The sequence below is a fragment of the Saccopteryx bilineata genome, chromosome 5 (assembly GCF_036850765.1).
Source record: "Saccopteryx bilineata isolate mSacBil1 chromosome 5, mSacBil1_pri_phased_curated, whole genome shotgun sequence".
Lineage (NCBI taxonomy): Eukaryota > Metazoa > Chordata > Mammalia > Chiroptera > Emballonuridae > Saccopteryx > Saccopteryx bilineata.
Genome location: NC_089494.1, coordinates 186,991,159 through 187,007,502, shown reverse-complemented (window position 1 = coordinate 187,007,502; position 16,344 = coordinate 186,991,159). Strand labels below are relative to the sequence as shown.

Below are 16,344 nucleotides of genomic sequence, written 5' to 3'. Positions count from 1 at the left end.
CGGGGTCGTTTTTACGGACATATTTTTACAGGAAGCTGGAGGCATCTTGAAGCTCTTTCAGCTTTTGCTAGCAGGCAGCAGAAAAGAGCGCTGCTGTGGGCTTTCAGTTAATTTCCTTCTTTAAGAGCCAGAGATCACCGGGGTAAACCTACTGACTCAGATTTCTGATGTTTTTACCGAATTGATTGCAATTTAGAAGCTCCAGGCAGGAGGGTTTCGTGGAGAGGAAAGGGGTCTGGGGTCTGTGGTCATGTCTCCAAGAGGCTCGCAGATTGCCAGACCTTCCCTTCAGGAGGTCCTGAAGGAAATTTCTTAACCAGGACTCAGTTTTCTCATCTACAAAATGGCTGTATTAATTCCTGTCTGCGGAGTTCCTGAGGATAAAATTACTTATGAAGAATAAGTATCAAATTTAGTGTTTTAACATTTTTTTTAATTTTTCAATTATAGCTGGCATTTAATATTATATATATTAGTTTTAGGTGTACAGTATAGTGGTTTGACATTTATATAACTTAACTAATAAATCTTAATACTTATTTGACACCATACATAGTCATTATAATATTATTGATTATAAATATTGAACCTTGACAAATGTAATTTTTCTCAAAGAAAAGGTTCCAGGCTCTATATAGGAACACGAATGAGTACATCACATGTGTATATTATGATGCCCAAAAGTTCTGGTATATTTGATTGATTGATTAATTTTATATTAAAACTTTTTTTTAAGAGAATTAAGACTTTATTTTGTAAGAGAAGTTTTAGGTTCACAGCACAATTGAAGGGAAGGTACAGATATTTCTCATATAACACTGCCTCCACATATACATGGCCTCTCCCCTCATAAATATCACCCACCAGGATGCATACTTGTCACAATTGGTGAGCCTACATTGATAGACGTATCATTATCACCCAGAGTCCACAGTTAACATTATCATTTAGTCTTGGGTACATTCTATGGGTTTGGATAGATGGATAATGATATGTGTCCATCTTTACCATACAGAGTATTGTCATTGTGTGCTCTTGCCTGTTTACTCTCTCCCTTCCCCATTCCCTCAAATGCCTGGCAACCACCAATCATTCTTTCTCCATAGTTTTCATAGGAAAAAACTATGAATAGAAACTAGGATATCATATAGTAGGAGTCATGAAGTTATGTAGTCTTTTCTAATTGGGTTTTTTTATGTAATAATAGGCACTTAAGTTTCCTCCATGTCTTTTTATGACTTGTGAGCTCATTTTTTTATTGCTGAATATATTCCATTTTCTGGATGTACCACAATTATTTATTCACCCAGTTACTGAAGGACTTCTTGCTTGCATCAAAATTGATGCTCTTTTTTTGATTTGTTTCTCCTAGACATTTGAGAGAAATTTAAGTAGTACAAATATAAGTGTGACAAACACAGTTAATTATATTTTACTTTGTAACTCATTGTTCTTACCTTTTTTAGGGAATTTACAATATTGCAAATACAAAATGCAAAAATGAAAGCACATCATGTAAAATAGACCCTAAGTTAGACCTGGAAAACTACAGCCTTTTCATTCTGCCCTTATTCAATATGCCTTTATTCCCAATTGCGATAGCCTGTCCACATTGTATTTGTAAGAGTTTTTCTATTTCCAAAATATTTTTAAATCTAATAATGAATTGCATCCTATGACAACTCTATTTTAAGAACTTCTGCATGTGGTTTAGAGCCCATCCATTCCTGCCATCTCTCCAGTGTTGAACCTTCAGTTATTCTATTGCCGTTCATTTAATTTTTCTTTCCTATCTTACTATTTGTCCTTGTCATGTACTTTCGATAGGCTCATCTCTTTGAAACAGTACTTTATACACTGTGCTTTTCAGGAACATCCAGTGATTTTTCTCTCATCCAGCACATAGAGATCAGGTGGGCAGTGAACTAAGATGAACAGTAAGTGCCTTTACCTTCCTCTTTATTCTTTCTCTGATCAAACCAAGCTGGTCTACTTCTTGAACCCCAGATACAAATATTGCTCATTACCATATCTTGGTTTTGCTGATTCCAAGCTTAAGTGAAAGGAGACTGACTGCGTTTCACATTCTGACTGGACAAATTGTGCAGCTCTGGCTAAATTATCAAACCATCTACCCACGCAGAGCAGATCATTATGGCTGCTCAGACTGTGCACCGCACACTGCAGGAACTCGATTCACATAGATTACACATTTTGTACGCACGGCTTCTTTTACAGGATTGTTATGAAAATCACATGAGCTCATAACTGAAGTAGTTTATTTAGCATGATGATGAAGAGGACGGACTTGAGAGCCCAAGTTCCTTGGGTTGTAACTCATCTCTTCCACTTATTAACTGTATGATCTTGAGCAAATTATTTAACCTTTACTGTGCTGTGCCTTCCCTATGCTTAAAATGGAAACAAAAGTGCCTGCTCATAGGGATATTTTGAACATCACATGTGTTAATATTTATAAAACACTTACAATAGTTATTGACATATACTAAACACCCAATATATGTTAGCTATTTTTCTTATTGTATAAAAATTATTTACTGCGGTGTTGGTGTTCTTTGGTAGCTATTATTATTATCATTATATAAGACTTACTCTTAACATTTACAGTCTTTCTCCATTAGGTCTTTCCTAACCCCTCTATACTGCAGTTACCTTTTCTTCTTTAGAATTTCCTACAACAGACATCATAGTAGGTATGTGATTTAGCTCGGAATTTATGCTACTTTATAATATGCATATTTCTCTCTCTATTTAAAATGAAAGATGCCTGAAGGCCTGGACCCTAAGGTGTACCTTTAAGGTAGTCTGTACCTTTAAGGTGTTCTACCTTGTCTGAGACTGATGTTAATTGAAGACAGTGTCTGTCTTCTGCTCTGAAGGAGGTTGTTGTCAGAAATTGAGGTTTGAGCCTGACCAATAGTGGCATAATGGATACAGTGTCAACCTGGAACACTGAAGTCCCCAGTTCAAAACCCTGAGGTTACCAGCTCGAGTATCAATTGCTGGCTTGAGTGCAAGATTATCGACATGTGCCCAAGATCACTGGCTTAAGCCAAAGGTCGCTGGCTTGAGCAAGGGGTAGCTCAGCTTGAGGGCCCTGGTCCAGGCACATATACAAAGCAATTAATAAACAACTAAAGTGAAGCAACTATGAGTTGATGCCTTTCATCTTCCTTCCTGTCTGTCTGTCTCTCTCTCTCAAACCAATTAAAAAAAAGAAGTTGAAGTTTGAAAACCAGAAAAAACAGTGTAGTTATGTGTCTCTTTAAGGATTTTTTTTTATTTTTTTACCATTTAAAAAAAAATTGACAGACACACAGAGAGAGAGGACAGATAGGGACAGACAGATAGGAAGGGAGATGAGAAGCATGAATTCTTCATTGCAGCATCTTAGTTATTTGTTGATTGCTTGTTCATTGATTGTTTTCTCATATATGCCTTGAACGGCTACAGCAGAGTGAGTGACCCCTTGCTCAAGCTAGGGACCTTGGGCTCAAGCCGTCAACCTTGGGCTTCAAGCCAGTGATGTTTGGGCTCAAGCCAGCAACCATGGGCTCATGTCTGTGATTTCACGCTCAAGCCAGAGACCCCGCACTCAAGCTGGTGAGCCCATGCTCAAGCTGGATGAGCCTGCACTCAAGCCAGCATCCTCAGGGTTTTGAATCTGGGTCCTCCACGTTCCAGTCTAAAGCTCTGTCCACTGCGCCACTGCCTGGTCAGGCCCTTTAAGGATTTTATAATCCCTTTGATTATTTAAGATGAACATACACAACAGCGAATAATTGAAAATGTAATTAAATTTTGGGATATATCAATACAATCAGACTAAGATATCAGTAGGAGTTTAAAAGAGAACCATGTCTATAAGCGCTGGGCTCAGTGGAAAGAGCTTCCTGTGCAGTGCACCTGAAAGGGGCAGCTGTGTGAGGTAACAACATCCTTTGGGCCTGCAGACAATGCTCACACTGCTTCTGTTCCTGCTGTTAGCTAATGCGAGTATTAATCCTAAGAGCAAACACTCACAGGGTGCTATGCTAGGCATTGTTCTTAGTGCTTAATATCTATTAGGTCATTTAATTATTACAATAAGTATATGAGGCAGTAACTGCTATTATCCCTATTTTTTAAAATGAGGAACGTGATGTTGCCAATAGATTTTCTTTAGTTAGGATCATGATTATAAATTTTACTTTTTCCACAAATTCAGAGTGAAATGAAAGGCTTTACAATTCCTCGAGATCCAACATTTTGAAATTGTTTTATTATAATTTTTAATCATGTCTTGTAATCTTTATTTTAAAGGAAAGCTCATTTTTAAAAAATGATAGCCTCAGTCTCCTAAAGAGATAATGTAATTATCAACCACAGCACAAAAGATAAAAGGCTTTCAATTTTTGGAATGTGATGTAGCTTATTTTATAATATTATAACTGCTTTTATAATTTAGATTACATCAGATTTTAATGCTTCCCTATTTGTCTGATTAAAAACAACTGGTCAGGCTCATCTCTAGTGAGAAATAGAACAAAATGTTGAGTTTGATAAATATTTATGGGGTAGCGTTCTGGATTTAATTTCTAGTTACTTGGGTGCATAGCAGACTAGAATTTTCTTTTTAACAACTTTGATAGACTTAGTGTGCTCTTGTCTAACTTTATAACATAAATTGTGTATAATAGAAATTAATCTATCTTTTTTTTTTCACTCATCAAAGAAACCGTCTTAGTTTCAATTTGATTTGGTTGTAACTCTGTCTTTTTCTAATGAAATGTAGGCTGTATTCCTTGTGACATCAAAGAAAATCCTTTAGTTTCTAACAGAAATAGAAATTATTTATGTGATATCTAAAGATGAACAGACTTGATTGTGATTTTTTAAAAAAAGCCCTTTAAGTTGTGGATTAGTCTTTTGATGCACACAGCATTCAATGGTTGTTATTGTTTGTTTATTTACCAAAATAACAATCAATCAGTGGGGCAAGTGTTGAGTCCTCTAATTGGGGCCATATTTCTTGTGAGTATTTAGCTATCTTTGTTTCTTCTCATTCACAGACCTTGCTGTGGATTAGTGTTAACAATCCTGTGTTTGATCACGGCTGTGAAACTCGATGCCTCACCTAGGAGGCCTGCCTTCCAAGGCGGTATATGAGGTGTGATTATAAAGTGCGAGACTGGCTTCCACTTGATGGGCACACTGCGCCCGTGGAGTTTACCTCTGTTGGGTGGTTTTTCATTTTGCAATGTGTGTGTGTGAGACTGTGCTAAGAACTCTTTGTCTTTTTTCTTACAAGACTTTAGGATGTTTGAGATGACCTCTAGGACTTACCCTGCTAAACTTGCTATTTCATTAGCTGTTTTTTGCTCTCCTTCTCCATCGTCTGCACTGAAATTGGGGATAAGCAACATTTTTCGTTAGCTGACCCTCCTTTCGTGTATCCCTTTCCCTCATCACAAGGATGCTTCATAGCTGATTTTGTTATCCTTCATTTTTTTTACTTGAGTCTAGGAGGTAACATGTAACTTCAATTGGTGAATTAAAGTACACCATCAACAACTCTAAGGTATGTGTACCAATTTCAGAGATGTAACAGTGAAAACATACCTATCATGATGATAGAAATGTTACTGATGTGATGTATTTTTTTCAAGGATATAAAAATATTATTAAAAATTCACTTATTTCACTACACTATTTTGACACATCCATGAAATATGCTGGCTATTTTAGGTTATCACTGACCTTTGATTATGTAGAAAGAGGCATAATATGGGTGGAACCAAGGTAAACACACATGTGCCAAATTCCATTCTTTGAGCATTTCTGTAAACAGCTCTTTTAAATAATAAATTCTTAATTGTGGTACCTGATGGCTACATGTGTTCTTAAAATATATGTAAAAGAAAAGGAAAAGGAAAGAAGAGGCTATCTTTTAATCCATCAATTTATCATCTATCAACATTCTCCAGAAAAACCAGTACGACTAGTAGTAATGTTATTTTTGTATCATTTACATATGGTCTTTAAAACATGGTGTTTAATATCATAAGCTTCACAGGAAAGTAGACCTTGCTTCTACTTTGTACTAGGGCCTACTTTGAGAGCTTAAGCAAATTACTTAATTTCTTTTCATTTTTTAAAATAGTAACCACTCTTTTCACATAGAGAGGCATTCTGGATTACTTAGTAATATAAGGAAGACACTTTACACCATGTCCGGGCATGTGGCAGCTGTCTTAGTCTGCCAGGGCTGCCATAATAGCACACCACAGATGGATGGCTTACCTATAGAAATTGATTTTCTCACAGTTTTGGAGGCTGGACGTTCATAGTAAAGGTACTGGCAGGGTCAGGTTCATAGGAAGCTTCTCTCCTGGGTTTGCACGTGGCCTCCTTCCTGCTGCCTTTTCCCGTGGTCCTCCTCAATGGGCATGCAGTCTTGGTGTCTTGCTCTTTTGCTGTCCTAATCTTCTCTTCTTAGAAAGACAGCAGTCAAATTAGAATAGGGTCCACCCTAACAGCTTTGTTTTAAATTAATTACCTCTCGAAAGGCTCTATTTCCAAATACAGTCACATTCTGAGGTGCTTCAACCTATGACTGGTGGTGGAATGCAAAGCAGGTCCACAGTATTAGTTGTTATCCAGAAATGTTTATTGCTTACAGAAGAATTTTCAAGTGATGTCTGGTGTCAAAATAGCGTAGTATAATGAAATAAGAGGGCTGGGCATATTCGGACAGGTCCCTGAGAACATTAGGGTTTACACTGGGTGGTGAGGATGGTAGTGCGATTTTAGTACAAGGTCAGGAGTTATAAATAATGTCTGAAATCTTGAGTTTTGAAGGAGCCTGGTATGGTATGAAAAAAATGTGATAAAGCTGATTTGGCAAGGAAAGAACTTCACATTTGTATATCATGAGAAAGGTTAAATAACTCTAAGATAAGGGGGACCAGATTTTAGAGTTGCTTGAAAGCCAGGCTGTTTTGTTTTGTTTTTTTCCCAACTCATAGTAATGACTATCGAACTGGAGAGTGATATGACAAAAGTTTTAAGAAGGTCATAAACATACTTTATGCTATAAATTTCAGTATATTTTTAATATGAAAAGTAAATATATAATACTCATGTAATTAATAAATACCTTTTCAAAGCATTTGAAGTGATCTTGTTAGCAATCCATGATAATGGTGGGTTAGTTAGTGGTCTTATTAGACATGTGGAGCTCCCTGAAACAATGTGTTCAAGTGATCCTCCTCCCCACTGTGAGGGGGAGGGGGATAACATATAACATATAACTGTGAGGTCTAAGAGTTTTTCCCAAATCACTCAGGTTAGCCTCCTGGGTATACCCAGAGAGAGTCAGTAAACATTTTACAGAGACTTCTAAAAGTTGAATATTGTTTTGGATTATTAAAAGATTTCTTACTTCTCACATTTCTGTCAAATATTTTTACCATTATTACTGTCTGAGCCACATTGGCTATCTTTATAAGGATAGCATTCCTTCTTGAAATGTAATATAAAATTTCATTACAAAATATGTAGTTGAGTTCCATTTCATAAAGTTAATTTCCTTCACAGAGTTTTGGAAATGCTTTGGCTAGTGAAGTTTTTGATCTTTGATTAAAATGTCAGGTAATAAAAATATTATGTGAGTTGTGATATATCTGAAAATCTAGGGTAGAGAGTATGACTTCGGTTACAACGTGGAAAGTTTTGTGCTTTATTTATTGTTTTTGAAATTCTTTTAAAAGTAAAAAAAAAAAGGTCAATGGGAGAGATAATTTAAAAATCAGGTTTCAAAATTTAAATGTTAATTAAATTGTCTACTTCTTTTCAGTCTCGAAGTAAAAACTTACTAGCTCTTGAATTAGGTTTTTAATTGAGAGTTAGTATCAACATATGTTGAACTATTGCTTGATCCTAAGGACCAATTCTCTTAACTTGTTAGAGTTGTCTGGGATGCTTAATTTTTATCTCTTTTTGCTAATATGAAAAGCCAGGAACTTAGTGAGTCTTTTGTTTTATGATTGCAATTTTAGTCATAAGCATTTTTTAAAGAAAGTCAAATTATTTATGTCTCAATAAAAGGAAATACTGCATCTGTGGTACCAGGTCTAAGTGAAATATCTTATCATAATGGCTGCAGCATTAGATTCTTGCTTCCTTTAAACAGTTTCATTTCATAAATCTCCTGTAACTAGAATCTTTAAAAGATCTTTCTCTTTGGTCATTGTTGATTTTTTTTTCTACACACTATGTCACTGAACTGTATTCAGGGACAACCAGAGTAAATGGGGTCGGTGTCTTTTATGTGCATATGTTTTGGGAATAGGTGATAGTAATGTTAGAAAACAAGAGAAAACTATTTGGCATTCTGAGACAAATTAGGTATAAGGGTCTGCTTTAATTTTAAAAACAAAAGTTCTACTGTTTCTAGCCAGAAAACCAAATATCTTGGAGTTAAACATGGAAAATGTTTATAGTGTTGTATAATTTTATTACTTCAGACAGAAGGAAAACAGTTTATTGAATAACTTTCAGCCAATAAGAAATTTTATACGGGCCAACAAATAAGAGGTGAACCAAAAACTATTTTCTGGTTTAGGGAGAATAAGTGATAAAGGCTTAAGGTCTTTAGCTGTTTACTTTGAGACAAGTGGTTTGTTTTTTTTTTTTTTTTTTGCTTTTATGTGATAGTAGACAGCTAGTCAAATAGAAAGGTTTTGTGACTTACAGAATTGTCCTTGAAGGGAAGGGCCTTGCACGTTTTTACCATTCTGCTTATCTGCTTGCTAAGTTGCTTCTGTGATGGCGGGAACTCAAGCAAATATCTTGAACCAAGAGCTAGCAGTGACATGCTGAACATGGTGGAAAAAAATAAAATAAGCTGATATAGAAGGAAACTGCATTGTTTCGAATTGTGGAGTTGCCACACCAAGCCTGTCTGTTGCCTGTGGATTTCATTTATAAGAGAGAAATAATTCTTTTTGAACCATTATTTCTGGTTTTCTACCACTCATGACTGAACAATCTAATGACTGATATACCCCACCCCACACCTCAGCGGTGTCTATTCCTGGAATCAGTAAGCTGGTCTGCAGGTCAGATCCAGCCCATTGCCTCTTCTGTTCATCAAGGTTTTTGGAATACCGCCCCACCCATTGGCTTCCATATTGTCTCCGGATTGCAGGGCTGCTCTCCCGCTAAGTCATGGAGTTGAGTGGATGTTTTAGAGACCGTGTGGCCACAAACCTGAATGTCTATGACCCGAATATTTACAGATGAAATTGGCTGATCTCTGATCTAGTCTGTTGATTAACGTCATTTGTTTTTCTTTGAAAAATGTCTTTTCTTCTTTCTTTTTTTCTATATTCATGTGAGTCCCTTACCAGGCTAAATGTTTTCATCTCATATCTGAAGTACTGTAGATGTCTTATAAGCTTACTTAAATCACTTATACTTTTTTTTTAAATCACTTATAGTTTTATCATTTATTCATTTTATCAGATATACTATAACGTAGCAAACCTTCTTAATCATACTTCACATTACGTCACTCCTCTGATCAAAATTTTTCAGTGACTCCCTTTTTCCTATAGCATCAGGGCATAACGTTTTTGCTTGTCTTTTATGATTCTTATTTATATTCTAGCCCTACCCTAGTATGCCAACATTATTTTCTAGTCATTTATTAATTAATCATTTAACATACATTTTGAATACCAATGTATGCTAGGAAACCCAAGAAATTCACAGTTCTAGTACTCCTTTCCTTGGGAAATAGTAGCAGCTTCTTATTGGTCTCATTGCCATGAGTTTTTCTCTCCGGGTCTCTCTTCCTCCCTGTCTTCTGGGTGAGTTGTCTGGAATGCAGTTCTGATCATGTTCCACTCCCAATTCCACCTTCCGTATCCCCTTGTCACCTCCAGGGCAGGCTGTACAGGTTAACTCTTAGTTTGTAGCAGAGTGTACATGGCCTTGACGGATTGGTCCTTGAATATTTTGGTAACTTTATTTCTTTTTTGAGGCAACCACCTTTGACTCTACCCTTGAAAATGGCTTCTCATTATTTGAAATTTTATCCAATTTCTGTTCTTTTTGGCACATACAATAGCTCTTTCTGAGATACCTTTCTTTCTCCCCTTTTCTGCAAGAATATGTCCTTATGAAACTTTCATAGGTGAAGCACTAGTGTCACCTTCATGGTGAGGTGTCTCTTTCCCCTCTGGCTGAGTTCATCATTGCCCAGTCTGGAGTTCATTATAGAGTCTTGCACATGCTTATTAGTGAGCCTTTATATGTGCAATAGTTGTTGGTTGACACAGTCACTTCATCTCTACTAAGACAGTGACTCTTTAGGCTGAAGTTTCCTGGTCAGAAAGTCTCCTTTCCTCATGCCACGAACCGTAGTTGTGTTTTATATTTCTTTGTGGTGTTATTTGATTAAGGTCCTTCTGGTTTACCACCACCTGAGCCCAGGCCAGACTTGCAGCTTTTTGTTCACCATTAAATTTCTTAACATATAACAAAGTACTTGGCACACAGCATATACACAATACTTGATTGTAGAATGAGTAAACCAATTAGTTGAAGGTAAGGATTTCTTTTTTCTTTAATATTTGTATCTGTGTCACAAAGCTCAGAACCTATCAACCTTAATCACTAACTAAGCCTTGAAGAGCACTTTTTTTTAAACACAGAAAGATTCCTTTCTTCAAATCTTATCAGGAGTCCAATATATAAAACAGATAAAAGCAGAACTTCCCTGTTTGAATACCCTTCTCCTGGCTCCCGCCTGGGAGTTAACTTCACAGAGTCCCTGGCCTGGCTTACATTTAGACAGATAGGTGTAAACTATGGTTAGAGTGGAAATTGCATTGGCTGTGATGTTGGTGAGTAGTGTCTTTCTTTCTTTTCTTTTTTTTATTAAGTGAGAAGTGGGGAGGAAGAGGCAGATTCCCACATGCGCCCTGACCAGCATCCACCTGGCAAGCCTTCTACCTGGTGATGCTCTGACCATCTGGGATCCCTGCTTTGTTGCTCAGCAGCCAAGCTATTTTAGCATCTGAGGGAGTCCATAGAGCCATTCTCAGCTCCTGGGTCCAACTTGCTTGAACCATTTCAAGCCATGGCTGCAGGAGAAGAAGAGAGAGAGAGAAGGGGGAGAGGGAGGGGTGGAAAAGCAAATGGTCACTTCTCTTGTGTGCTCTGACTGGGAATCGAACCCAGAACTTCCACATACTGAGCTAATGTTCTACTGCTGAGCCAACTAGCCCAGGCCAGTGGGCAGTATTTTTCATCAAGCCCTGGCTGTAGCTGTGAGGCTGAGCAACTGTTTAACCACTCTGGGATTGGGTTTTCTTATCTTTGAAGGGAGAGATTCTTCCTCATGTTCCTGGTGTTTCTTCCCAGCTATGTAAGTATATTTCAGAGTTTCAGGTTTATCCCAGCCCATGGTCATCCTTAGATGCAATCTCTTACTGGAATACCCTTGCCTCTCCCTTACGCTAATGCTAAATTGCTGTCAAGCCCTGTCAACTTCCAACTCACCTAACAAGTCTACTCAAGCTAGTCCTTTGCTCATTGCATCTGTCATATTCACTGTCCACAGCACATGAACTGGAACCTAAAATACAGTTTGCCCGGTACACAGTTTCCACACAGGAGCAAGTTTTAGCAAGTACATTGACCAGATACCCATTTTGCTTACCTTCAATAACCTAATATTAGTTCAAAATGTTAAGGAACATTCTCAATATATATTTTATTTACTTTCTGAAGTTATTATGTACATTTTATAGGAATACCATATAAAATGTCTTTTATTGATCAGTTACCTCAATTCACTTTATTTGCTTAATTGCATAGACCTCATCTTATATTTCTATGTACTGTATATCATTTACTATTTGCTTGTCGATTGACTCATCATTTGAGAATTATCATCATACCTGTTTAATTGCTCAGGTTAGAAGAATAGAAGAAAATTTGCTTTGGAAATTATTGGATGAGATTGTATTTATTTATACAAGGAGGGGCAATCCATTAAACCCTTCTCTGTCCATATTTTAAATAAAAGAGCAGAAGAGAAACAGACCTGTTTTTGTAGTCAGACAGATTGGACTCGATTCAGACCTCTGCATACCTTTAGTTATATTGAAACCTCTCTGACTTTAGAGTCCTTATATATTTTTATTTTTATTTTTTTGTATTTTTCCAAAGTGAGAGGTGGGGGGTTAGAGGGGGGGAAGCAGTCAGACAGACTCTGCCTGCGCCCGACCGGGATCCACCCAGCATGCCCACCAGGACGCGATGCTCTGCCCATCTGGGTCATTGCTCCATTGCAACCAGAGCCATTCTAGTGCCTGAGGTGGAGGCACGGAGCCATCCTCAGCGCCCAGGCCAACTTTGCTCCAATGGAGCCTTGGCTGTGGGAGAGGAAGAGAGAGAGAAAGAGAGAAAGAAAGGAGAAGGAGAAGAATGGAGAAGCAGATGGGCGCTTCTGTGTGCCCTGAATGGGAATCGAACCTGGGACTTTCATATACCGGGCCAACGCTCTACCACTGAACCAACTGGCCAGGGCCTAGAGTCCTCATTTAATGAAGTAATGCTCACTTTTTCGGGGCGGTCGTGAAGATTATTTGAACTAATATACATCAATATCTTTTCACGTAGTAGGCACTCCAACAAGGTTAACTGTTTATGGTATTTCTTGCCACTGCAGAAATCTGAGACGAGCTTTATAACCAAAGAAAAAGATCTGGGTATTCAAGAGAGCTCATGCAAATCCATTTGTTTTTTGACTTGAGTCATGAAAGATTTTTCAAATTAAAGTTACAAGTGTTTTTTTTCTTTAGGCTAGTTTTCTCCCAGTTTAAAAATGCTGAAAGAAATTGGAGGATATATGGGGAATTAGTGACTTTGATTAAAATGTTTCAAATTTTGTGAGACTGTTTTTTTTTTCTTCCTTTTGAACTTATTTGGTGTACACTTGAGGAAGTGTTCTTCCTGGTGAATATGTTTCAAAGAAAATACAGTTTGATTTAGACTGAAAGAATAAATTGTGTGTGTTTTCATGTTTACATATAGGCACAGGAGTATTGACATGATAAATACATCTTTAGGCACTCAGCAGCTCAGAACAGCATTTAAAGTAACAACCCTGTGATCCAACAATGGACCATTTGTGGAATTGAAAAAGACAAAGGAACATTGGAAAGCAAGGTCATTGGCACACAGGGAAAGCATTAGCCAGCGAAGCACTTAGAGTGAATGGACATGTGACCACACAGTTGTAGAAAAAAGGTTTTGAATCTCTCAACACGGCGTTGGCTTTGGACTCCCTTAGTTTAAATATTGACTTTTGAAATAGGATGAAAGTTGATATATGCCGTGTTGCAATATCTTTCCACCACATGTTAAGTGGCAGTAATGCAATCTTGTTGGATAACTAGTACTGTGTTTTTCTGATTTACAGCTCTGGTAATTTTTCTTGTTCTGGGAGTCCATTGCATGAGAACACATGTTGAAGCTGAAATTAGCTCCAAAGTTACCTAAGTAAAAGTAAGAATTCTCCTCCTATAACCAACTTGTAAATATATATTTAGATTTTAAGTGATGTTTATATATTTAATAACCTTTCTTAGAAATTATCAAAATAAAAATATAAGGCTAGAAACAAAAATACCATCAGGAGGAATTACAGTGAATGATAGTTCAGTTTTAGAAGAAACGAGAACACTTAAATACCCGTAAAAAAAACATAGTGTAAAATTTTTGCTATAAGAAAAGCAGTCATATGTCTGCCTATTCAAGGGGTAAGGGATCTACTGTAAAGAAAAAGTGTTGCCCTGGCCGGTTGGCTCAGTGGTAGAGCGTCGGCCTAGCGTGCGGAGGACCCGGGTTCAATTCCCAGCCAGGGCACACAGGAGAAGCGCCCATTTGCTTCTCCACCCCTCCGCTGCGCTTTCCTCTCTGTCTCTCTCTTCCCCTCCCGCAGCCAAGGCTCCATTGGAGCAAAGATGGCCCGGGCGCTGGGGATGGCTCCTTGGCCTCTGCCCCAGGCGCTAGAGTGGCTCTGATCGCAACATGGCGACGCCCAGGGTGGGCAGAGCATCGCCCCCTGGTGGGCAGAGCGTTGCCCCTGGTGGGCGTGCCGGGTGGATCCCGGTCGGGCGCATGTGGGAGTCTGTCTGACTGTCTCTCCCTGTTTCCAGCTTCAGAAAAATGAAAAAAAAAAAAAAGTGTTAACTTTTGAATTGGTCACATTGCTTTTTTCAGTAAGTAGTTCTTTATACAGTGGATATTCCTCAAGTAATGAATCCTTTATATTGAGCTGTATGGAAATACACAGTCACTGGGTTATTTCAGAATCTTTACTTGGTATGTATATATGGCATAAATGTTCTCGAGAGTTTATGATTTAATTGTCATGCCCAAGAAATTTTAGCATCTTATTAGCTTTAACTTAAAGTACACAGAGAGATGAAAATTAAATTTTGATGGCTAAATTCAGATTATATGCATCATTAGAAAGTATTTTATAGTGTAGGTTGACACATGGAAAAATTTTCATGAACAGAGCCAGCTGTATCAAGAGATGGTGTTCGGAAGGTGAACAGATAAGTTCCATGTAGGGAATGGGAGCCCTTGGAGAAATGTTAGTCTGTAATGAAACAATTATTTTACCTTAGAAGGTGACAAGAAGAGGCAGAAAAAGCAAGTGTGTGAGATATTTTTATGTAGTCCTGACATGCCACAAGAGCTAGGAATCTCAGAATATCTCAAAGTTGGCTTATATTCACTCTCTGAAAGTTTACAGAAATATGAAACTGTAAAATTAAACGATAGTTTTCTCTTATACGTTTGAACAAGACCAAGCCTTTTAAGACCATTTGTGCACTTTTCAACTCAGTTAAGTTGACATACTGTCACCTTTAACATCTTTCTTTGGTGTAATCAATAATGATATTTGAATTGAGAAGGCTGCCTAAAAGCAGAGCCATTCAGGAATTAGGGGCTTTTATAAATGCAACTTTACTGCTATAGATTATGTACATCAATCATATTTATTGTAATTTTCTAAAATTGCATTCTATTTTCTTACTAGCTTATATTAAAGAATTTTCATTTGCATGTGTGTTTATCCATGTGAAAGAGATTAATTTTCTTATAACTGTTTAATAAAATGGTAAGAACATTCAAAATTCTGGTTGTGGTATTGTAAGAGCTCAAAAAAATGATATCCAGAAATTTGTTAGAGAACAGGAGATATCACACATGATGGAAGATTGACCATATTCTTGATCTCACTTGCATGGTATCTCCTTAAAGGTAGTGATAATAATATTTTAGTAGTTTGATTTCCCCATCAGCCGTATAAGTATAACGTTACATTCAGGGAGAGTTTATTTCTTTTTCTCTTTCTCATCTTTCACTTTCCAGACCATTCTCTAGTTGTAATTACTTAATAATATTTGTATTGTTTTAGTAAGCTTGATTTGCTCAGAGAGGAAGAGGTAGCTAGAGACCAGTGTGCTTATAACTTGGTATTCACAGTGGCTATGCCCTGCCCAGTGCCTGTCCAGCTCACTCCTCATGACAAGATCTCACTGAGCCTCCACTGGGAGAACATTATAAGGCTAAGCTCTTGCACATGGTGAGTAATTAGTTTTTATGAAAATAAGGGCAAGTTTTAGAAAGCTATTTTTTATGGGCTCTACATTAAACTAAAATAATGAAAATGCTATATTGTGTTCTGGCAAAATATATTTATTTAAAAATTAGATAATCTGACCCTGGCCAGTTAGCTCAGCAGTAGAGCATTTGCCCAGCGTGTGAAAGTTCCGGGTTCAATTCCTGGCCAGGGCACATAGGAGAAGCACTCATCTGCTTCTTCAGCTTTCCCCCTTTCCTTCTTCTCTATCTCTCTCTTCCCCTCCCACAGCCAAGGCTCCACTGGAGCAGAGTTGGCTGAGGCGCTGAGGATGGCTCCATGGCCTCTGCCTCAGATGCTAGAATGGCTCAGGTTGCAGCAGAGCAATGCCCCAGATGGGCTGAGCATCGCCCCCTGGTGGGCATGCCAGGTGGATCCCAGTCAGGCTCAGCGCGGAGTCTGTCTCCCCCACCCCAAACCCCTCCTCTTCTCACTTTGGAAAAACACACACACACACAAAATTGAGATAATCTACTTTTATTAGATAGAAGAATGTTAATGAGAAATTTTACACTGCCTTTTAGCCACTGAAATGTGAGCATGGGGGAATATTCTAGATGTGGCAACCTCCATGTTGCTTTATACCCCCTCAGTTTGGTTTAGCTTTG

At 37.8% G+C, this 16,344-nt stretch overlaps 1 protein-coding gene across 3 annotated transcripts in view; it reads left to right on the top strand.

Annotated features, from left to right (window-relative positions):
- Positions 1 to 16,344, top strand: part of BMPR1B (bone morphogenetic protein receptor type 1B) — a 422,111-nt gene that overhangs the window by 194,369 nt on the left and 211,398 nt on the right. The window lies entirely within an intron of this gene.